At 39.0% G+C, this 24,323-nt stretch overlaps 1 long non-coding RNA gene across 1 annotated transcript; it reads left to right on the top strand.

Annotated features, from left to right (window-relative positions):
• Nucleotides 1–326: 326 nt before the first annotated feature.
• On the top strand, nucleotides 327–2,004 carry LOC131255687 (uncharacterized). The gene is made up of 3 exons (XR_009176247.1): nucleotides 327–472; nucleotides 544–590; nucleotides 1,844–2,004. It is a non-coding gene; the product is annotated as an uncharacterized LOC131255687 (long non-coding RNA).
• The last annotated feature ends 22,319 nt before the right edge of the window (nucleotides 2,005–24,323 follow it).

Raw genomic sequence — 24,323 nt, 5'->3', positions numbered from 1 at the left:
GCCTTTAAACTTGAAATTCTATGGAATGTGTAGCTACCTGATTGAGAACTTGTCACTAATGATGGCTTATATATATTTGCAGCAAAACCAAGGACGTTTGTTGGATTGGTTTTCAGCCAAATGCTTTCAGCCAAATGTTTTAAATAATATATTTAATTTTAGCAATTATTATGTTTGATAGTATCAATTGTTTCAAATGCCACCCACTGTTTTGATAGAAAGATATTAATATTTTCAGACCTCACCTCTTCTCTAACCTTATCTTGCATTTTATACCAGATGTGCCGAGATCTCCAAGCCCAACTGGCTGCTGCAGAGGCAGAAAGGGTAGCGGCTGAACAGGAGAAGCGTGAAAAGGAGGAATCTTTTTCTTTTTTCTTTTGCTGAATAAGAACTCATCATGGAAAGGGTGGTCCAAGAGTCAAAGAAACTTCAGCAGGAAGCAGAGGAGAATGCGAAGGTAATGATAAAGGTGACAGCTACGAGCAACAAAGACTAATATAATTCATAGCATTGTCTGATCGTCTTGATGCTCTGTTGCAGCTACGGGAGTTCTTAATGGACCGTGGTCGTGTTGTCGATGTATTGCAGTAAGTCTCCATTCCCTCGTTTCTTGAACGCTTTTCTTATGTAGTATATCATGGGATTAGCTATCTGTTGATAAATTTTTCTTGGGTATTTTAGTCCAAATGCAGCATAATCTAACTTTGATTTCTTTGAAAACTTGGCTGGTCATTCATTCATTTCCTAACAATGAAATTCTATCATAACTGGACAAAAAACAAGCGTCTTCTGGTCATAAATGAACTATTATTAGCATTCCTTTCTTGTCACTGTCTTGGTGCAGACTCTTAGTTGGCCCCAGTAGCAGCAGATAAATGGATCTGACTCTGCGACATTGTGATATTGCATTGAAATGTTTCTGCTTTAGCTTATCGATCAGAAGAGAAGGATACACTGTAAAGGCATGTTGTCATCATAGTAGTAGCCTTGTCCCAGCCATTTGGAGTCAACTTTCACACGGAATGCATGAATCTTGATGTTTTCCTCGGATGAGAATAGTTGAAAATAGAACTTGATTTCTCAAACCTGATGAAGTTTGAAGGATAAATCTTAACTGTTTAAAAAATACATCAATTCTTTTTACTTGACCCAATTTCTGATGAATTTACAAGGATAGAGATGATGTTTGGCCGAACAAAAAGGTGTTTTTGGTTTTGCTAGCAATGGTGCCGTTGGCCTTCACATTTCTGTGACCTGACCATTCACTGGTCGCACCATCATGAATTTGTTCCCAAAGTTCACCTCTGGAAAATCTTGCACATGCAGTTTGACTTTTCCAATTGAATGTGGACATGACATTTTAAGGAAATTGGATTGCTAGACCCCACAGTGATGTTTATTTGTCATCCAACCTGTTCATAAGATCATACAGACATGGATGAATGGAAAACAAGAATATAAGCTTGATCCAAAACTTCTGTGCCCCCTAAGAAATTTTCAACCGTAGTACATTTTATCTGTTTCATGTGGTGTGGTCCATTTAAACAAAAATATAAGCTTGATTCAAAACTTTTGTGCCCCCCAAGAAATTTTCAACCGTAGAACATTTTATCTGTTTCATGTGGTGTGGTCCATTTAAACAAAAATATAAGCTTGATTCAAAACTTCTGTGCACATATAAGGATACTTTTTCAAGGTGATTCACATGCTTTATTTCATTGCCATTGTATGAATGAACTTGTCCTCAATATATGCTGCATTTTTTTTTCTCTTAAAGCTTCTTGAACATGAAAATGTTTAAGAGTCCACTCATGGACGTCTTTCTTTCTTTTTTTCCCAGGATTGCCTCAAGTTCTTAAAAGAAATACCTTCTGCAGCAACAAATGATGCATCTACCAATCCTTTCCAACATTCCAGCTCTATCATGAATCTTTATCTAGAGACAAGTTTTACTCTTTTGAAGGTTTTTACTTCCAAAATTTCTTTTTCTATTACCTATACATAGCGTCATAGAGAACTATTATGCACATGAATATTTCACAGGTCCTTCAAGCCCATTCTGGCTAGCTCATCTCCCACCAACTTTCTTAGGAATTGAGAAGGTTGCAGGCATCATCTATGCATGCTAATCCAAGATTGCAAAATGGTGGAGCTACAGATTCATGAACACATGATGCATCATATCTGATTATTCACTAGCCTCTTCAGATCAACAGAAAATAATCTTTTTTAGCATCTCTGTCCAAACACAGTTCAAAATGTATGATTATTCACTTGCCATTAACTCTCCGTTGTTGTTTAAATATATCTTAATGTTCTTGTTAGAACAATGGTAGCAGATTTTTAAAGTGTGTGGAACAGTTGTTGGGGTATGAAGGGTTTAGTTGAACAGTTGCTGTTGTATAGAACAGTTGGTGAAGGGTTTTATAGATTTTCAGAGAGATATTTGAATTTATCTTTGTTCTTTTGTTCTTTTTTTCTTGAATTTGAGGTTGGGAGTTTGGAATTTCAGGTCCTCGGGGAGAGCAATGGATTTCAATGTGATCTTTAGTCTTTCTTCATGAACTGAAAGTGGGTATTTGGAATTATAGTTTTCTTTTTTTCAGATAGAGATTTGAATTTTAGATGTGTTGCTCTTTCCATGTGAATCTGATTTTCTTCTAACATCTTTCTTACCATAGATGGGGTGTTAAGAAGCCTCAAATCATGAAAAATTTTGTCACAATCTTGTCGAATGCAGGTCTTGGGATGGCCATGTTCGGTCTCGGTAAGATCATTGATATGCTCATCATGTTCAGTCTCGGTAAGATCATTGATATGCTCATTCGACGTGAGGGGTGTCATCAAGAAATATGACAGTCCCGAACAAAGTAAGCTTGCTTATTCTATGTACTTGCTATGAATTTCTTAAATCTATATATGCTTTCTCATCACCGTGCCTTATTTTCTTGCAGTTCTTGAAGAATTCTTTCATTTAAGACTTGAGTTCTATATAAAGAGAAAGGTGAGCTTTGATTTAGGCCCCCCATTTTTTCTTTTTGGTAATTGAGAAGATGGTAGTATTGACTTGCTACTTTCATGCAGAAAGTAATGTTGGATAGTCTTGAAATAAAGCTGTTGAGATTGTCTAACAAAGTCAGATTCATCATTGGGGTGGTAGAAGGAGAGATTATTGTAAGTAACAGGAAGAGAGCAGATCTGGTCCTCGAGTTGCAGCAGAAGGGTTTCACACCGTTCCTTAAAACCAAAGGCATTGATACCAGCGAGGCAATGGAAATAGAAGAAAATGAAGAGACACCGGAGGTGGGAATAGTTGTAAGAGCAAGTGATTATGAGTATTTACTATCGATGCCGATTGGATCTTGTTGTTAATGAGAACTTTAAATAGACATATAACTATTATTATGTTGGCATTGTACTTTTGTGAATGAAAATGAATGATTGTGTTTGATTGAATGAATGAATGATTTATCAGGGTGTACTACAATGGTAAGAGTTTCCATTACTAATTAAATTTTCTATTAACAACAAGCATTAGCTACGGCTATCCACCGTAGCCCTTTGTTGAAACCGTAGCTCTTGCTAAAATTAGCTTTTTGCTACGGTTCTCATTCTACTTTTCGCTACAGATAAACTCCGTAGCTGTATGTAATTTTAAACTACGAATAATATTGCTACGGATTTAATCCGTATCTATACATTCATTAGCTACGGCTATTAACCGTAGCATTGTATCTGAAAACTGTAGCTGTTGCTAATTTCAGCCTATTGCTACGGTTGTTGCCCAACTTTTGGCTACAGATATAAGCCGTAGTCGTAAATCCTTGACCACTATAGAAGCAACGGCTACGGCTTTAATCTGTATCTATTATCTATATAGCTACGGTTTATAGCCGTAGCCATAGCTTTTAGACCTATGGCTACGACACCAATGGCTACGGTTGTGCTACGGATTTTAATCGTAGCCGTAGACTTTTAGCTACGGTTTTTATCCGTAGCCTTTTCCCTGTTTTCTGGTAGTGTGAATGTTACGGTGATGTGCATGGGTAATCTAGAGAAAACCTAGCTAAGAGCCTACATGATAAGTCCACCCAACTTGTATGTAATGATTAATTGTTGTTTGATTGGTCTTCAACATGTTTGAGCATGAAATTAGGGATGCATGTTCATTTGCGCCTTTGATTTTTGCATGATATTCCCTGTAGCATGTATGATTGCATTATTTCTTGCTGTATTTATCTGTACTATGAATGATGTGTTGTTCTTGGTCTCTTAGGTAATCCAGCATCACACGTACACATGTCTAACTTATGCTATTATGAGTAGTTGCATTTATTTTAATGACCTAAAATTTTATGCTTAATGTATTGTACGAATGATTCCACCTGTACTAGAGGATAAATTCTTAATTACTAGAAGTGTTATAGAATACAACCCATTCTCGGGGTTGGTCAAGGAACTGAGATTTGTGAAGGTGGTTCATTGGTTGGACCATCTTGTGACTAGTCCGACTGATTTGGGCGGACACGAACGGGCGATGGTAACAGATGTAGACACCCCACCCAGGCTAACATCTCGAGAAGGCTAAGACAATCTAGGAACCACGATCATAAACCCTAATCCTATCCTTGGGCCAAAATCTCCAAACTTCCAATCCGCAGTCAGAAACCGTAATCTAGACCGTTCAATCCACATACAACCTCGCCTTTACCCTACGCCCTAGTTAGAACCCTTTACCCGAACCTAAACCGACTTATCCGAGCTGCAAAAAAAAAAACTCAAAAAGGACCATCGGACGAACCAACATGTCACATAAAGCCCACATGCTCGGGCCTGGCCCGAACGCGGCCCAAGAGGTAGTCTGACTACGGCGGGCGGTAGTCTGACTACCTCCTGTGGTACTTCAATTGCCGCTGCTCGCGGCCCGCGTGTGGATAGCTGTCCCAGCGTCCAAAAGTCAACTTTCCTTCAAAATTACCCCTCCTACCCTCACTATTTACCAATTTATCAGCCCATAAGCCAATGAGAGAATGCCATGTGGCGTCTCTCTCTTCTCCACCAACCACCACTTGCCACCTCAGCATTTACCCCTCCCAAAGTCAAAAATTACAGCAATGCCATTGGAGAAGGCTATAAATAGCCCTCTCCTCTTCTCATTTCAACACAACAACCAAGAGAGGGAGAGAGTAAGAGAGAAATGGAGAGAGGAAGAGAGTAAGTGAGGAAGAGAGTGAGGGAAAGGGAAGGAGCTCCCAAACCTTCAAAGTTCTGATTTTTCAGCCACCCCCCTAACCACCCTCTCAACCTTTCCAACCCATAAGCCTAACCCAAATTGGTCATGGTTCAGTTTATGTATAAGCCTATTTAAAAATCAAGCCAAGGATCCATTATCCTATAAGCATTCATCATGACATCTACTTCCTTCTCAACCCTCCCTGCTTCTCTAGATCTCTCGTGAACATATGCTCTGTGACTTGCCGTACACCGGATCCTGTCACATCAGAAATTCCTAGTGATCTAGTCCATTCTTTTTTACCTTTTTTACATAAGCATCATCACATCTGCTTTCTAGGTACACCGTTGGACGTATGCTTTGTAGCTTGCCGAAATCTCGGATATTGCTACATTAGAAATCCGTGTGTGTGCCTAGTCCCATCTCGACCACAGCATCCATCATCCCTTGAGATTATTTTTACCACACCAAGTAGAGACCGTACATTTGTACGGGCAGAGTAGGTGCCTAACACCTTCCCTCTTTGTAACCGAGGTCCCTTACCTAGAATCACGGATCGCAGACCAGGAGTCAATCTAAGGTAGGAGAGTCTTCGAATTTCTCCAACCTTATATATTCCGTGGGTTCTAGCCGACTGTGAAATTTTGAGATTAATTGGCTAGTGACGACTCTAATATCCATAAATCAGCCTAACTACCCCACCATCAAAACCATAAAATTTAAACTAGTGTGGGTCCCGATTTTCAGTGTCTACACAGGACTACATGGGTTGCTTGTACCCGATGTCGTGTATTGTGTGTTCGCCTGAACTTGGACGGTTTAGTTGTAACACCCTGAAAATTGGGGGTCGTGCATACACTCGACTCTCAAGTTCCCGGGTATCACTTATAACCAATTTTATTGCTTTGCATTTAATCCGGTTTAATGAGCAACATGGAATTACTTGAAATATGAATCACAATCACAACTAGTCTACTGAAATGGAAGTGACTAAATGTACACAAGTCCAAAAATATATCAATGGGTCGCACCAGGCATCGCCCAGCAAAGATATAAAAATTAATGTGTCCAAAGGAATAGTGCGCTGTCTACTACTCAATGATCCAAAATCATCTGTTAAATCTATGGTGAGCCGCCTATCAACTGGAAGTAGGATAACTCATCCTCTTCGCAATGCTTGCACCGCACGGCTCCTCAAACTCAGCATCACCTGCGGCTACTGAAGAGTCTGGTTGGTGTTTTAAAACACCGTCCCAGAGTGGGAGTGAGTGATCAACTCAGTGAGTACTATTAGTCTTAAGTTACAACAAGCATCAATTTTATGATGAATTTAATGAAAGGCAGACATTCATAAATTTATAACTAATCTTGTTAATGCATATGCATGTAATATGATATGATATATGACCTCACAACAATACTCTCTCGAGCGACTTCGTCTAACGATTGTGCTTGTCCAACACTCCCTCATTGCGACCTCAATTGCCAAGTCGCTAACCTAACTAGTGTGATACGATCGTGATAGTGTTAGCCGAGTTTTTAATTAATTCCGTTCATCTAGCAGATTGGGGAAACTAATACACCCCACGTATCATTGCCCTCAATTGGTTGCAAGGCCAAGGTCCCTCAACATGCGAAGTGAGAACCCCGCGATCCTTGATCCCATCGGGCTCCCCATCTCCGATTTCAAGCACATGGGGAGTGCTGAGAAGAGGGATCGCTCGCGGTCACTATGGGGAGGCTCGTCAACCTAGTGTAGGTAGATAGATTAGACACAGTGTCCCATTCCACCATGCCCGGCTCTCTAATCAGTGGATCGATTTCAAATGGTTATAAATAGGCTTCAGTGGTTGAAGGGTGTTTCACGTTCCATACAGGAGTGAGCAAACATGATTAACGAACATGGTTGGTCAGTAAGTGAACTAGATCGTGCGAGTTCAAGAGAGTATGTGACAGACGACATCAGGTACAAATGACCCATGTGGTCTAACTACTGTCGCTCATTCGCATCTGCCCAAATCCGCTGGTCTAGTCTCAGGATGGTTCTACCGATAGGACCACCTTCTCTCACCTCAGTTTCTTGAACAACCTAGGGATTTGATGGTATTCAATAACGCTTCAACAAATCAGAATTCATTATCTAATACAAGTGACGTCATGCACTCATACATCAAACACAAAAAATTATATTTTTCTATAAATGTAATTACTAACAATATTACGAAATAAATGTGTATGTGTGTTGTGTGGGGTTAGTGAAGAGGCCAAGAATTATATATATCTTATAACACAAAAATACATAAGGGTTAATGTATCATACATGCTGCAAGGAAACATTGTACAAGAATCAAGTAAGAGATGAACATGCAATCACCAAATTCATGCCCAATCATGTTGAGGAACAACAAACATTATATAATCATTTCATATCAATTGGGAGGATTTAAAATGTAAGGTCTTGCCTAGGTTCTCTCTAGATTATTCAAATACATCACTGAAGCATTCATAATCATTAGATTCATATTAAAATTGGTGTTAAGCCACCTAAGAATAATAGTCTACACCTACGGATCGTGAAAGACTTAGGGAAATAACCTAGAAGTGCCGAACTCGCGAGTCAATTTGACGAAATCCTGAGTCAATGCATTTGCATGTTAGGATTTCATGCAAGTCCTAGCTCAACACAAAGGATTCTATAAAGGAGGGGTGTTTACCTCCCCAATCGAATGGAAATCGCTTGTAATTGTGGATGTGGGGTTCCTTGAGGAAAGGGAAGAGGGGTTTCTAGATTTCACCTCTCTTGGGCACCACTTTTCTCTCCCTTCTTCCTTCCATACTCTCCTTCTTTCTCTTCTTCCTCTCTCTTTTGTTGTTGGAGTAGTGGTGGGAGTGTGTAAGAGAGAACCTTAGGGCTTTATTTCCTAGGTTTGGGCCAAATGGCCTTAAGTTCTAACAATTTCCTTCAATGGCATTGTGGGGGCCCTTTTTGGCTTTGAGGCAGCCCTGTCACCCCCCTGACCACGAAATTTAGTGTGTAGGTGTCTCATGACCTGATGAGGGGCTGTGAAAAATTTGAAGACAAATGGACGCGGGTTTTATCATATGGTTCCGATCTTTAAATGACCCTATGGGGTCCATTCTAGCTGTTGGGGCAGTTCTGATGTCCCTATGGCCACCAAATTTATAGGATATGTGCCCCATAACCCGATGAAGGGCCGTTTAAAGTTTGAAGGCAAATGGATGCTGGGTTTTACCGCAAAGATCTGATTTGCGATCAATGGTCACCGTTTCATGATCGGGTTCCAGATTTGTGGATGGGCATAGAAAAATATTTTAGGCCTTCACTGTAAATGTAGAAGAAATCCGACGGCTGCAAAGCCTAATATTCCAGTTTCATCTAAAAGGGCCCGTGACTTAAAATTCTAGCTTTTGAGTCAAGGTTGGGGTGAGTCACGCTTGACAAGTGCTGTCAGGATGGCGCGAATAATTAATTTCTAGGCATCTACTAAGTCTGTGGTCTGCGATGGACCACAAGCCCAGTGAGATTTACGATTTTCCCAATTTTTAGATTTTTCTAACCTTCCTTGGCCGTTGCATGGCCCGCACAGGCTGTTGCCAAGTAACAATAGGCTATCTGGCTTGACGGCCCGCACTTGGCCCGAACCCAACCAGACTGGTCCACCTTAATGGGATAATCTAGGTTAATTTATTGGTGGTACCCCACACATGAATGATTTAAGCGAATGGTCCTGCGGCAAATCCTACGTGAACGCCTCAAGACACTATTCTGGTTGAACAGGGCGTTACAATAGTCCACCTACTGACCAACTATATTTGTTAACTATGTTTGCTCACGCTTGTTTGGAACTTGAAACACCCCTCACCCACTGACGCCCATTGACAATAGCTAGAAACTGATCCACGGTCTCGTGAGCCGGGCATGGTGGAATGGGACACTATATCTGAGCTGTCGGCCTACGCTGGGGTGATGAGTCTCCCTGTAGTGACTGCGAGCGATTCCTTTTCCTAGCACTCCCCATGTGCTTGCAATCAGGGGTGGGGACTCCGATGAGATCAAGGATCGTGGGGTCTTGGCCTAGCACATTGAGGGGTCCTGGCTCGCAAATGGATGAGGGCATTGATATCGTCGGGGTGTACCAATTTTTTTAACCTGTTGGATGAACGAAATTAATTAAAAACTCGGTCAATACATTATTCACATATCGCATTAGCTAGGATTTGGTAACTCGGCAGTTGATGTCGCTATGAGGGAGTGTTGGCATACGCGACCGTGAGACAAAGTCACTCGAGGGAGTATTGTGGGTGAGGTCATGCATCATACATAACTTATGCATACGCATTAACAAAGACTAGTTAACGATTTATGAATTTATGTTTTTCATTAAATTCATCATGGAATTGTTATTTGATGTAACTTATGGCTTATAGCACCCATTGAGTTAGCTACTCACTCCCACTCTGGGACGGTGTTTTAAAACACCAACCAGACACGTTATTAGATGTAGGTGAGGCAGAGCTCGACAAGCTGAGCGGGGTGAGCATGGATGAGGAAGAAGAGCTTCATACTTCCAGCTTATAGGCGGATCACCGTAGACTGTGCGGGTTGATTATGGGTTATTGAGCTGTGGATCTAGCGCACCATTTCTTTTGGACATTTATTTTATAAATTTTTTGGGTGACGCCTTATGCGACCTGTTTGATATTCCTATTGACTTGTATTTTTTAGTCGCATTTATTTTAGTAGATTAGTTGTGGTTGTGGTTTATGTTTCAGCCGATTCCTTTATTGCTCATTTAAACTGTTTTATGTACAAATCACCATAATTAGGATATAAGCGACAATCGAGAATTTGGAGGCCGAGTTCCTACACGGCCTCTAAAAACCCGAGGTGTTACACAAGGGCAATACCTAATCTGCATATGAAGAGGAGGTATCATGTTTTGCATGCATTACATGAAGTAAAAGAAAGTGGGTCCAATTTTAACCTCTTCCCACCAAGATGCTACATTTTTAAGATGAATTTATCACCCTTAATCAATGTTGTGAAGACTACTATGAGGGAAAAAATAGCCAAAGAGGAAATATACAATAAAAATTATTTTACCTTCATAATATTAAACAATACTAAAACTGAGATAATATCATATTAATTATTTAGAAACTTGCTTGGCTTCCCAAGTAGCCTAGACATGATTAGAGGTTTGGGTAGTCAAATTTTTGGTATTTAAACTATGGAATTGAAAACCCGCCTATAATATATAAAGTCAAGCTTACTATTATATAAAGGGAATGGAGTGGGGGCAGTGTATGATACATTAAGTTGAATTAAATGAATTAAACTTGTCTAATTTGTTGTATTTATTTCTGATCGTTCTTAAAAAATTCAACTGGAAATGACAAGTGTTATTACAAGGGAAAGATATTACAGGCTAAAGATCTCTGAGGATATTTAGAGTGCTTTTTACGAAATCACAGATGACAAGATAGTGAACAGTTGAGAGGAATTCAAAAGCAAACCAAGCGGCCGATAGCCATTCAGGAGGTCAATCAAAAAGTCGATAATCATTCAAGAGGTCGATTAAGCGGCCGATAGCCATTCAGGAGGCAAATTAAGTGGCCGATGACTAATCAAGAGGTCGATCAATCAGTAGATGGTCATCCAGGAGCCTGATTAAGCGGTTGAGAAAAATGCGATCGAGTCAATAAGGAGGCCTGGAGTGGTTACTGAGACAGGTGGTAAGGAAGTCTCTAAAAGGTTGTGTAGTGCTAAACGATTATAGTAACTGTTAGCACGCGGGATGCATCTAGAAAGCCTAATAGTGCTGAAACAGTTATGGTAATCGTCAGAATGTGAAATAATCCAGTGGCAAGAGCAAAGCTATAAATAAAAGAGGAATGTAAGAGGAAGATTTGCTTTCACACCAACCTATTCAAAACTAAACATTATCTTTCAATTATCATCATTTACATTCCTTAGTGTAATCATTTACTTTCTCTGCTAAGTAAATTATATTTCTTAGTATAATCCTTTACTTTTAGCTTGTTATTTACATTCCATAGTGTAATTCGTAACGTTAATTAAGTAGATGATAATCTTAGCAGTAATTTCTCGTTTCTCTTTATATGTATTAAGAAGTCATTTCGTATAGAAGGCAAAGGTGTAACCCATCGTAAGAAGACAAACCTTACCATCTGAATATCACTTGATCCTATTTACATATTGAGTGAGTGGCTGAATAGATAGCCGATCTCATAAAATCTTGATCATACACTACGTGTATGCCTTTCTCGGTGTTTGGGGTCATAGTTGTTTGGTTTGAATTGAGCCGCAAATTCAATTTTGACACGCTTACATTCCAACTGCCAAAAACAAAGCACCAACACAATCCATCGTTATTGAGCCAAGCTTAAAATTATTTTGATTGAACAATTGTTACCTCTTATTCGTGGACACTTGTCCGTTTAAATATGGTGATAGGATGTTTTTCATTTCTAACCATCCAAAAAATGTCTACAACTTAGCCAAAACAAGCAAAATTTATTCATCAAGCTACGAGCTATAATGTGGACAATTTAATTTGAGTTACTTGTATAACACATTGTGGTAGTGGTCTGATAAGATAGCGCGAGAATACACCTCTAGCGTAGGTTGTTTACCATAAGACTCCTTTCACACTCTCAAGCTTAATTTTGTTGGAAGGTTGTGTTGAAAACATTAGATAGATATTTGAATAACATAAATCAAAAGAAAATTGAAAAATAAAAGAAATAAAAAATAAAGTAAGAAAACTTATGTGTTTGAGTCAAGGCGCGTGCACGTCACACAGCTTGGCATGGCTTGGCTTGCATGCATGGTCGAAGGCATAAGTAAGGGCTAATGATATAGTTCCCATATGGTCAAATTCACATGTTCCAGGACAAGAGGCTTAAGTTCCATGTAAAATGTCTTTTTTATACATATGAAAATTTCCTTACTTATTTTTTATATGAGACAAGAGAGCCACTAAAAATAAAAACACATTTTTGCAAGTAAAAAAAATAGGGGATATTTTCTTTTTTTTTGAAATACCTTTTTATTTAAAATTCATTTTAAATACAATGAATTTTCCCAGGTTTGGAATAAGACGCCTCTTATATGTTCTGTTCATCTCTCTCTCTCTCTCTCTCTCTCTCTCTCTCTCTCTCTCTCTCTCTCTCTCTCTCTCTATATATATATATATATATACACACACAAAGAGAGTACAATTCCTTGTGAGAAAATAATTCTTGTATTCTTTGATTTCTCTTTATTAAATAATTAAAGAACATAGTCTGATATTACTGCTTTGTAGATGTAAATATAGTATCTAATAATATGAATTTTTGTACTTCTTGTCTTTTCTTATTCTTTTATATCTTGCTATTGCTTGCATTGAGTGTGCATGAATATTATTTTTACAAAACATGCCATACATGCAATTTCCAATTTTCTAAGTGTCTACCTCTCATCCTTCACTCTCTCCAAGGCTATCATTGTTTTTCTCGTGGTATAATCTTCTTTCGACTCTATGGCTTTATCCATAGAGAAATGATCTGACACATAGATCATATACTAATGAATTAGTGTATACACACTACACAACTATCAGATAAAAAATATGATTAGACTGTCGCCGTGGGTCATCAGCCTCATGATTCCTCTCTCAGAAATTTTGTGATCTACGGCAACAAATTCATCACCTTTAGCATTGGGGCCCATCATTTCATCACCATCAAATCGTGATCCGACGGCCTACATTCATCCATGAGTTTGCTTTAAATTACTAAAGAAAACGTGCTTTTATGGTGTCATTGTCTCCATTTTCGCTAACAACACTTCTCTCGCAACACGAAATCCTATTTACTAAGGGGGAATAATAAGGTACAATGCGGAGTATTTGCAAAGTATGCAACAGGATTTCTTTTATGACAAGTGGCGATATGATTAGGTAATCCGTACCGTTGTTCCGCTGTCTCATATGGAAGCGGATTGACTGGTTTACACACACTAGCAACCTAGCTGGTGTGGGTACGTGCCGTGCGAAGAAGAGCGCTAACGCTCCTCGAGCTCCGAGTTGTACGAACGGTTCAAAGGAAATCAAAGTTACATGGCCCTTACAATGATGTAATTATCATATCTACACCGTTCATATCTACACCGTTCATCCATTTTTGGATATCATTTTAGATCGTTTTACCGAAAATGAATAATTTAGGAGGCTCAAATGGACCACACCACAAATAGCAGTGGGGACTATGATTCTCACAGTTAAAACATTCGTAGGGCCCACCGTAACGTTTAATTTCCATCCAATCTGATCATAAGGTCAAAAATAAATATGATATTGATACAAAATTTCTGTGATCCCCAAAGGATTTCAAAGGCAGGTGTTCAATCCTCCACTGCTTTTTACAGTGTGGTCCACTTGATATTTGGATCTGTCTTATTTTTCGGTTCAATCCTTACGACGAGCTCACCAAGTGTATGGACGGTTTAGATATAACTCATACCTCATGATGGGACCCACGGTACTGGGTGACGTCAACACACAGCTAGGTTGCTGGTGTGTGGTACACCAGCCTTTCTGCTTCCGTCCCATATGGATGGACATGCTCCAAAAAAAAAACCTCTCGATAGGAAGATCCTAACCACCCGTCTTTGGATCTTTCGAGCATGGTCCATCCAGGGTGGGATGCGGCACACTAGTGGTCAGCATTACGGTTGCATGGGTCGCACGTGACACGTCGAAACATGCATGCACGTAGTGTGCAAAATCTCAGGTTGTGTATCCTACGGTAGATATAAGAAGGTGCACCAGATTTACGGTTTGGATAAAATGTAACATCAAGGGTGGGCCTTCCACAGCTCGAACGTACGATAATTCCAACGTACGTGATCATTCCCCCTCGATATCCGTTTAAGCAATCTCGTGTTTTATTTGCACGTCTATGCTTTCACTTGCACGCAAGATTATTAAGAAATAACATGTACAAGGCTTGGCGTTTTCTTATTGATTATATAAGTGGGACCCACATTTGGGTGGTCCAGATCACAGATGGGACATTTGCCGACTATCTTTTGCGTGGTGCAATCTTAGCTTAAGCTGTACACGAGTTGAACTGAGTCGACTCGGCTCAGCTAGTAGTTGACGGCAACTCAAACTCAACTCAGTTCGGTCCTCGAGTCTGACATGTTGGATCAGCCAGTTCAAGCTTACCTGACATTTTCTTAAATACACAGATTTTACCTGACATTTTCTTAAATACAGATAATGCACCTTCAATTTCCCATGATATGCAAAATAGCAGTAACAATTCAGATGTATTTCTTAAATACTTATTAAGCAGTATCAAAATAAAGATGTAATTTTATCAAGTAAAGTTTGTTATTATTATTATTATTATTTGTATTGATTTGTTTTGTATACCTACCTACCTTACTATCAATCAATTTTGCGGAGTATATATGCACCCAAAACAACACATCATTGTATCATTTCATCACACACTTGGTGAGTCACTGAACTGATTGGATTCAAGTCAACTCGAGTTGAAGTACGATTCCAGTCTATTTGAGCTCAAAAAAGTAAAGTTTGAACTAACTAAAAAAAATTTCAACCTCCAAGTAATCAGGTCGACTCAGCTCAAACTTAGCTTCAAACCGAGTTGAATCGAGCTTTTTCAAGTCCAGTCTAGTGAGTTAACTAAGCTAACTCGGTTAGTATACGGCTCTAACCTTTGCCTTACAATTGGTGGAATCCATTTGCAAGTCAATTCATCAATTGGAGCAACCATGTCCATCAATCTTAGCCTTACATTATGCAGAATTCCCAATCGACGATGGTGCCCTCTAAATGAACGGTCTGGATTCAAGATCCGTCTGGATAAGAGCACCGTTGAGCTTTTTCTAAGCCCACGTGAGTGCCAGGGAAGGGAATCCATCTAGATCCATGCCGTACATCAGACGAGTCCTACCATGAAGATGCCCTTCACCTTCAGAAAAAAATAAAATAAAATAACGTATACAACCGATCAGCTGGAAGCGGGTTACCTGTGCCCGCGGGCACAGGAATATCTCTGTTCCCTATGTTGTCGGAAACTGTGTGGGCCCCACAGAGATGTACGTGAAAAATCCAAACCGTCCATCAGCTTTTCAAGACTACAATAAGGGAGGATTTTAAAAATCAGGCAGATCCAAAACTCATGTGTGCCATACCACACAAAATAGAAGGGATTGAACGCCAGCCATTGGAATATTTTTGGGGGTCGCCGAAGTTTTTTACCAAGATGATATTTGTGTCCACGATTTATCTGAGTGTTAATAACCCTACGAACGGTTTTGATGGTATGTAAACATCGTGGTCAGCTCCAGGAAGATTTTAATGGTGGACGTTTCCGTTCCCACTATCTCATTTGGTGTGGCTCATCTGAGTTTTCACTCTTCCTGATTTTTGTATTTCTATCATATTGTGGTATTGAAAAACTGATGGACGGAGTGGATTTGTCACGGGAATCTCTGTGGGCCTCTCACAGCTTCCAACATCAGGGGCACAGGTAACCCGCATCCGGATCAGCTGAGCTGCAGTTATGACACCAATTGGCCAAGTTTCCTCAACCGTCCATTTGCTTCCAGCACTGGAGCCCGTTTAAACGGCCTGAGTTTTAGGCAGGGGCATCTGCTTGTTGGGACCCACCCAACGAACAACTTGGATTTCACACTCATGTGCCGATGGGCACATGGGGTGGCGGTTTACCTTACACACGTGTGTGGGCCTACCTAACCTCCAAACACCACACCATAATCAGAATCATCCAAAGGAGGCTGCCCCCACTAGATCAAAAACTCAAAAGGTGGGGCCCACCAACAGCCCGTTGGGCCAACAGAAAAGCTGACCTTTGGGAGCTACATCCGCAACACTAGTGTACACCTCATTTCAAAAGCACTATAATCTCAAAACCAAAATAGTTCCAAAACAACCATGACAAAGACAACAACAACAATAATAATTAATCTTAATTATTCAACTTAGAAATTGATTTTAGTAATAATGATAATAATAATAATAAATCTTCATTATGTAACTTAGAAATTAATTTTAAAAAATATCTATTGAGAATTGCTTATGCAGAAAATAATATATTTAGCAAGCATATATAAGGAAAACAACTTCCGAAAGGTTTCGATGGCAATAGGTGAATCCTGAGCGTTGCTCAATTAAATCTTATATATATGTCGATGCGACTAAATGAATGGATGAAGTGAATGTCGCATGAATAAATCTCATGACACTACAATTGAGGATTAAAGTTCAACCCATATGTTAGAAAGGAACTAATAAAGTAGTGTCTAAGTTCAAGAATTGGGTTGATCCACTAATCAGGTGGGCTATAATTTGCAAAACAAATGTACAACTCTGGAATAATTGGATGAAGATTTTTAACCCATGCACTTGTTTTCAATGTTGGGGCCCACTTTCACAGCAGACCAATTAATTTTAGAGAAAACATGTTTGGACCAACCAATGGATGAATTTGACCCTGGACCTACGCGTGTGGACCTTTCAATAAAAGAGAGAGTGATTTAATTTTATGAGTGGTTTTTGGCAAGCTGATAGCACAACTTTAGAAAACCATTGGTGAGGTTTTGCTGCTAAAAGCACATATTTGGAAAATTATATTTCTTAAATTAATTAATTAAATAGCTAACAAAATATACTTAAAGCCCAAAGTAATAACTTTTAGAATTAAAATCATAAAAAGAATAATTAATAAATCCGGACAAGCCTTAGTAGTATGAGCCTAATATATGTATGCTTTGATAGTAGACCCACAGGAGTTTCAAGACAAGGTCACGAGATTGAGAATCCATTGCAATGAGATCCAACTGTAGTGTAAGTGGATCCATAATCCATTGTAATGAAATCCTACCATGGTGTAAGAGCATTGTAAAAAACAGAAGGTAAAACACCAACACTAGCGTCCTACCATCTTGTGAAATAAACCATCTAAATTACAAGATTATTACATAATTTAAATGCATCATGAACCAAAATCTACTCTTATTTAGCACATTAAATTGCTGAAATTTATTGGACAGTTTAACTCAGACTTGATTTTTGGAACATAACTCCGTGACAACACTACATCCACAATTTACTCCGTTTAATTTGAGTTAATACTTGCTACATGTACCATTTCTAAGTGCCTGTGTATCAAGTGCCATACACAGCCAGATTATAAAATAAGTACTCTTAAAATAACCAAAAGCTAAAGATTCCAATACATACAAAAAGCACACCACGTTCATGAACACACCCTATGACAGTCTATGTGATTAAACCCTAATCTAAGTTAGGGTTGTTTTTTTTTTTTTTTTTTAAATTTTTAAATTTTTAAATTTTTAATTTTTTATATTTTAAAGCTAGGGTTTTTCTACACAGCGTCCTATGGAACATGGACATTCCCTTTTTAAGGTATCCGTTTAGGGATCAGTAAATAATCTTCACCCCTAGTTTGGAGTTCACGATAATGATAACAATATCTGACCATCTACACACGTGTCTGCACGTGTCAGAAACGTGACCAATCCAAACCGTATAATCATGGAAGACAGTCAGTATAGTCAGAAACAAAGTTCAGATTTATTGGTTGACTGTTTGTTGGATTTGGACGGTTGAGATTTTTTAATTTGAACCGTTCATTTTAAGGCCACTGATCTGTCTGAAAGTCATTTTTAAATTTTGGGCCATATAATTTGGACGGTGGAGATTATGTTACGTGTATGAGGTTTGGGGAGCGGCAGTGCATGGTTACGGTAAATCATGCTCTTGCAGCGTACCGAGTAGCTATTATTAGATAATATCCCATTTAATATAGGGGGTCTATTTTAATCTGTTGTGGGGGACACGTGTCAGTTTTTCCGTGGAAGCAGCACGGCGTCACGTGATTAGAAATGTCTGCCTACCGCATCGTCGCCTCCCATATCACGTGGCCAACTCAGGGTGTAGAGTGGTGGGCCCCACAAATGGGGAGGGTTGAAACCGGGATTGAGGAGGGGAGGTGGTTTTGAAGGGTAGTTTGGGATTGGGAAGGCGGTTTTGGAGTGGGGAGGTGGTTTTGAGAGGGGGGTCGGCATGTGATGCTTGATCCTGCGAACGTCTACGTCATAATGACCTGCCGGGCCCACTTTGAAGTGTGACGTGGCAAGTGCACGTGAGCGAGGAGGTGGTGCAGGTCACGTGCGCTCCATCCCCTGACATTCATTGCCACGTGGCGTCCGTCTTGCGTGAGGTCGTCCTCCCTGGTGTGGCGTTCGGACTAACGGAACGGCGTTGACGGCCGTTATAACGTTATCTAGCGGTGCGTTGGACGGGGATGGATACGTCCTTTAACTGCGGCCTGCACCTAAATCGGCTCAAATTGTCGGAATTGCCCCTTCCCAACGTGAGAAATACTTTGATACTCCGACGGGTGTGATGGATGATACTCAGGCACTTAGAAACTGCTTACGTGTTATATATATAATTCAAGCTAAACCGTCCAAATTATGGGCACCAGTTTAGATGTATCATGAAAATAAATTGAAATTATTTTCTATTGAAATATTGGATTTCTGGACATTTATTTAACCACTTAGTCATGAACGGTTTTATTTTAAAAAACATGTGTCCATCAATCAAAGGTTAGGATTATTCAACCCACCTGATTTTTTATTCTGTAACTTAAATTCAGTTGATTTCGACAATTTATCCCATTTAGTTTGGGTTAGTACATGACAAGTATGCTATTTCTAAAGTGCCTGTGTATCAGGTGTCAAGCGCACCGGAGTATCAAATAACTCCCCCTCTTAACATATTGACGAGTTTGCCCTTTTTTTGTAAGAAGTGACAGACTGCGTTAATCTTGCACTCACGTGAGATGCGGTTTGCCCGTGCTCGGGCACAGAGATATTCTCGTGCTCCAGTTGTCGGAAACTGTGTGAGGCCCACACGTATGCCCGTGACAAATCCACTCCGTCCATCAGTTTTTCAAGACCACACTAAGACAGGAAACTAAAAATCAAGCATATCCAAAACTCATGTGGTTCATACCACACGAAACAGCGGGGATTGAACAACCACCATTGGAAACTTTGGTGAGTCTATAGAAGTTTTTTAATCAGGATGATATTTTTGGCTATAGTTTATCCAACTGGTAGTAACCTTATGAACGGTTTGGATTTCATATAAACGTCATGGTCAGCTCCTGGAAGGTTTCAACGGTGGACGTTTCTGTTCTCACTGTCTCGTTTGATACGGCCCACACGATTTTTAGATTCCTGTCCCATCGTGGCCTTTCAAAACTGATGGACGGAGTGGATTTGTCGGAGGCACTGGCAATCCGCGTCTGTCGAAAATAGCAGTGACTCGTGGCTCTCACATGTGGCAGTGATATGTAACTCTTCCAACCATTAACTTGTGGGGCCCACCGTGGATGGGGCACTGATCAAGCAATCCTAACTATCCAAATTAATTTCTATCAAATGGGTGGTTGATGTTAAAATATCAGCGGTCCAAATTTAAAAGAAAACTTCTAATGGGTAATGCTATCATATTAGTGTAATTTTTTAATTGACGAGGGACTAACATCTACACATTTGAAGAGGCACCATCAGTTTCTATATGATCCACCCTTCAAAAAAACAAATATCAGCTTGATCCAAAACTTTTGTGGCCTCTAGAAGAAATTTTTAATAGTAAATCAGTACTGTGTGATCCACTTGAGATTTGTATCTACCTCATTTGTGGGCTCATATTGTAAAATGATATGGATAACATGGATGAAACGCATACATCATGGTGGGGGCCATAGAGCACCAACCACTAGCCATTGGATAGTGGTAGGGTCACTAGCCAATCCGTTTCCATAACGGGAGGGGTCAATCAGTCTAAATATGGGATGCCCATACTTACATTACAACATAAGTTATACTATTTCATTTTTTGAATTTTTTCTCCTTTTTATTTCCAAAATGACTCAAGGACATTTTTGGACCATAGTTCAAAACCTAAAATACTTAACTCCATTTGATATCTAGCCGGTTGGGTTAAGCCGAAGACTTTAATTGACTTGACTAGACTCAAGAAACTCAATGTTGAATAAGTTAAGAAGTATTTAAAGTAATTAACAAAATTACCAATCTTGCATAAATAAAGAACGGAAAATTAGTTTAAAAACATAATGCATGGGAGTTTGATAACAACACAGAGCACTCTTTTTGAGGTCACATGGTCGAGTCTCACCTTTTAAAGAAAGACCGATCAACGAGCAACTTAATTTGAGTCAAGCCGAGTCGTGTCAAGTTAATAGAGTTGACGAGTCAGCTCAACGACTCTTAATGAGTATTGAGTGATGGTCTAAACCGAGTTTTTCACTGACTTGGAAATTTAGTGGAGTCGAGATGACTCATATCGCTTGGATATTGACTTTCCAAATTGTTTTTTTTTGTGAGTGGGCTATTCCACGCTTATATCGATGAGTAGAGGATCAAAAAAGGTTTGTGAAAGTGCATCGTGTCTCCAAACACACTTTCAACATTTTTTATTATTTTTTTTTTCTTTTTAAATGGGCATTCAGCTCAGGCATCAAACACTCCATTTGTACATGCATCCCAACACATTCCAGTACTTTAAACCTTATTTATTTTTTTAACATCTCTTTTTTTTTTTTTTGCCCACACCCACACACCTACACACTCACATTGTAGTGGGATTTCACCAATTACGGGTACTCAACTTGATCTGATGTTGACACTCTTGTGAATTATGTCCATCTCTTAAATGGGTTCAAGCTGTCCAATGAATAATTTGTCTTATAGATAAGACTTTTATTCAAAGTTCACATCCATTCCATATAAGATGTACTTTTCCTTCTTAGACAAGATTTCATCTAAAATTCTAGTTAAGAGTTGTTTAGATTTGGGCAAATTAAATTCTGTCAAAGCTTGTAGTTGGAGAAATTGTACATGCCCATGATTTGTCAAACTCTATATGGATGAAACCAATGTACTTTTGGACAAACAATCATAAACATATGACTCATAGACCACGGATTTCTTGTCTTTAGTGGAGAGGTGAAACTACTTTTCGATGACATTTTATGACTACGATGCAAGAAGAATATCACACTAATCTGCGCACATGAATGACATGTTAATGACACGTCACAACATAATAAATGTGCTAGCATCCAAGTTCAATCATTCCAAACGTGCACGTGCCACTATAAATCTTCAAACATTGCAAATTGCTTGCACATGTGGTAATGTACACATAAGTCAAATGTATACATGCACATGCTTGAATGGTCCACTAACTAATTTTAAAGTTTCTTAGACCTGTTATAATTTATTTTGTCCATGTTCCAAGGTGTTCAACAAATAAGGCATGAAATAACTAGTCAACAATAATCTATTCATGACCAACTAGCCCTGATAGCATGCCCTGGATTGCTTACTCACAACACAACTTCACTCAAATCTAAGCAAGCCCTAAAATTCCCACATAAATTTGCACAATTAGTTTAAGGGTCATTTCATATGTCTTTAATTTAAATCCTTAATTTTTTTACAGGTTGAATTTTCAAAATCCCATATTGCAAAAAATATGTTTCGCTCGCAACCTGGATTTTAGCTTTAGAAATTCCTTAAATTATTATCACACAATGATAAATTTGATGCAATAGATTGTTTCAAAAATTCTAATATAAAATTTGTGTGCAACATATACAACAAATCATATTACCAAGAGCAATGGAAGATAACCTTACTAAAATATAAGGTAATTTCAAGCATCATATGGCCTACAAAGTAAGCCTAATAATATCATAGTTGAAATAAAATCCCATATTATTATAAGTGGTCGATAATTTTTCCACCCATGTAATGGTTACATAGGTTTATTTTTGTTGGCTTCCACCATTAAAATCGTTGAAGGATACCCCATCGACCTTGACTGCGGCCTCTAGTTGGAGAAGAAAAAAACTCCTTTTAATGGTCCTATTTGGGGCATATCGTGTGTGGCTGTCGGTGTTCCAACATTGTTGTCGAAACCATGGGCCTCAGATGGTGATGTACAGTCCCACCTCTTGTGCTGGTCCTGTCCATCATTCATGCTAGCAAACCAACACAAGTGGTTGGATGCGAAGTGTAGCATAGACCATGTATTTGCATTTTAGAATTCCATGTGATGGGTTATGTGGTTTTTTAGGCACTTAGATTTTTTGGTACCATAATATATAAAAAGGATGGAGTGAGTACATGTTAGAGCATTAGATTTAAAAGGCATATCCTATATTACATCTAATGAATGGGCTGGATTTAATAAATTCATAACATAGACCCACATCTTTCTAGTACCTTCTTAATTCTACATTGTTAATGGTACAGCTAGAGCCAAAGCTAGAAATCTCACCCAATATATAGGCTCTATAGGCCCTGGGCTGTTTGTCCTCAAACATTTATCAGTGGGCCAGTACTGTTAAAAAAAAAAAAAAAGAGGGATGAATGATTTGAAGGCTTTTATGACAATTTCCATATACTGTGCTCGTGTCGTTTAAAAGAACATGTTGGATAAGGGTTATGTTTTGTAGTGGTGATTGTACCATATATCTAATACACCTATTATTCATGTGAATTTCAGTTTTAGTCACATGTAGATTATTTACGCCTAAACCCATCCTGGCTAATGGCATTGGATAGAATTAATGGGTTACACCCATCCGGATATTAAAAGACCATTGCCCGTTGTAGTCGTTAGATAATTAAAAGGAGATGATTTACTTAACCTGGTAACCCGCCTCTTAGCCAGTGGGCTTTGAGGATATCCATTTGGGGCATTGAACTATGTGTGATCCTAATCCTTAGGGATTGGTGAGCGTATCTAGTTGTGTGCTCCATTAAAGTGGCAGTGCCCAGAGATGTAAATCAGTTTCTAGAATTAAGGGCACGACGTACGCGTCATGCAATGGAGGGCCATTTTGAGCGGTGTTTTTCTCCAAACAGAATGCCGTCGACCTAAAGGAGTTTGTAGTCTTGTGCGAGCCAAACGGGATGAGGTGGATAATGTTAATATTGTAGGATCGAATTAGACATATTACCACAAAGTTGATGGACCGTTTGGGCTTATATTATTGGCACACATCCAGCCTCATGTTGTGAACCATTTGCATGTTGCACTCTCGACCCAAAAGAGGATCACAATGATGCACTAATTTTCACACCCAGGGTTGACATTTAGGTCCATCCTGGTTAATCTGATTGACTACTCCATCGCTGAGATAAAGTCTCAACATGGGATGTTTTCTTATGTGAGTTTCTTAATCCTTCTTATATACTAATATTTATGTTATCTCCCAAAGTTACTTAGATCCTGATTCCAATGAGATATTAGTGCAATCCAACTTTGAAAAAGTCTTAAGGGTCACAAACATGAAAAAAAATTCTAGCAAAACCAATACGAACAATTCTTGTTTGCTTGGAATCAAATTTAATTGATATATTAGTAACTTCATGCTGGATCGATTTAGGTGCTACAACTCCTGTTTCTAATTCCATGCATGAATTCATAATTGTTTTCTTCAATAGATGGAGAATGCTTTGTTCTCATAGCCAATGACACTCAAGCGAAGGTTAAGGTTGTAGGGATCTATAGGTTAAAGTTGAAGTCATCAAATTATTTAGACCTGAACAACACTTTTTTATATGTCGTCTATATGGTGCAGTCTGGTTTCTATATCACGTCTCAACACTAGCGGATCTACATTCTCATCTGGAATGAAAAGTTTATATTGTTGTATGATTCATATATCATTGGCCTTGGTTCATTAGTGAATAAAATATATCAGTTACACCTTGACTATTTGTACCTCCAATTAAGGTCTATGCATGTTAATGAGAACGTGAATGTTGGTATAAAAAGAAAATTGATCAAGGAGAATTCCTCCATGTTATGGCACAAACGACTCGGTCACATTTCTTGCGAGAGAATTTAGAAGCTCGTTAAAGAATGAA

This window comes from Magnolia sinica, chromosome 9 (assembly GCF_029962835.1).
Source record: "Magnolia sinica isolate HGM2019 chromosome 9, MsV1, whole genome shotgun sequence".
Taxonomy (NCBI): domain Eukaryota; kingdom Viridiplantae; phylum Streptophyta; class Magnoliopsida; order Magnoliales; family Magnoliaceae; genus Magnolia; species Magnolia sinica.
Note: the sequence above shows the minus strand (reverse complement) of the source record. Positions and strands in the feature narration are given on the sequence as shown.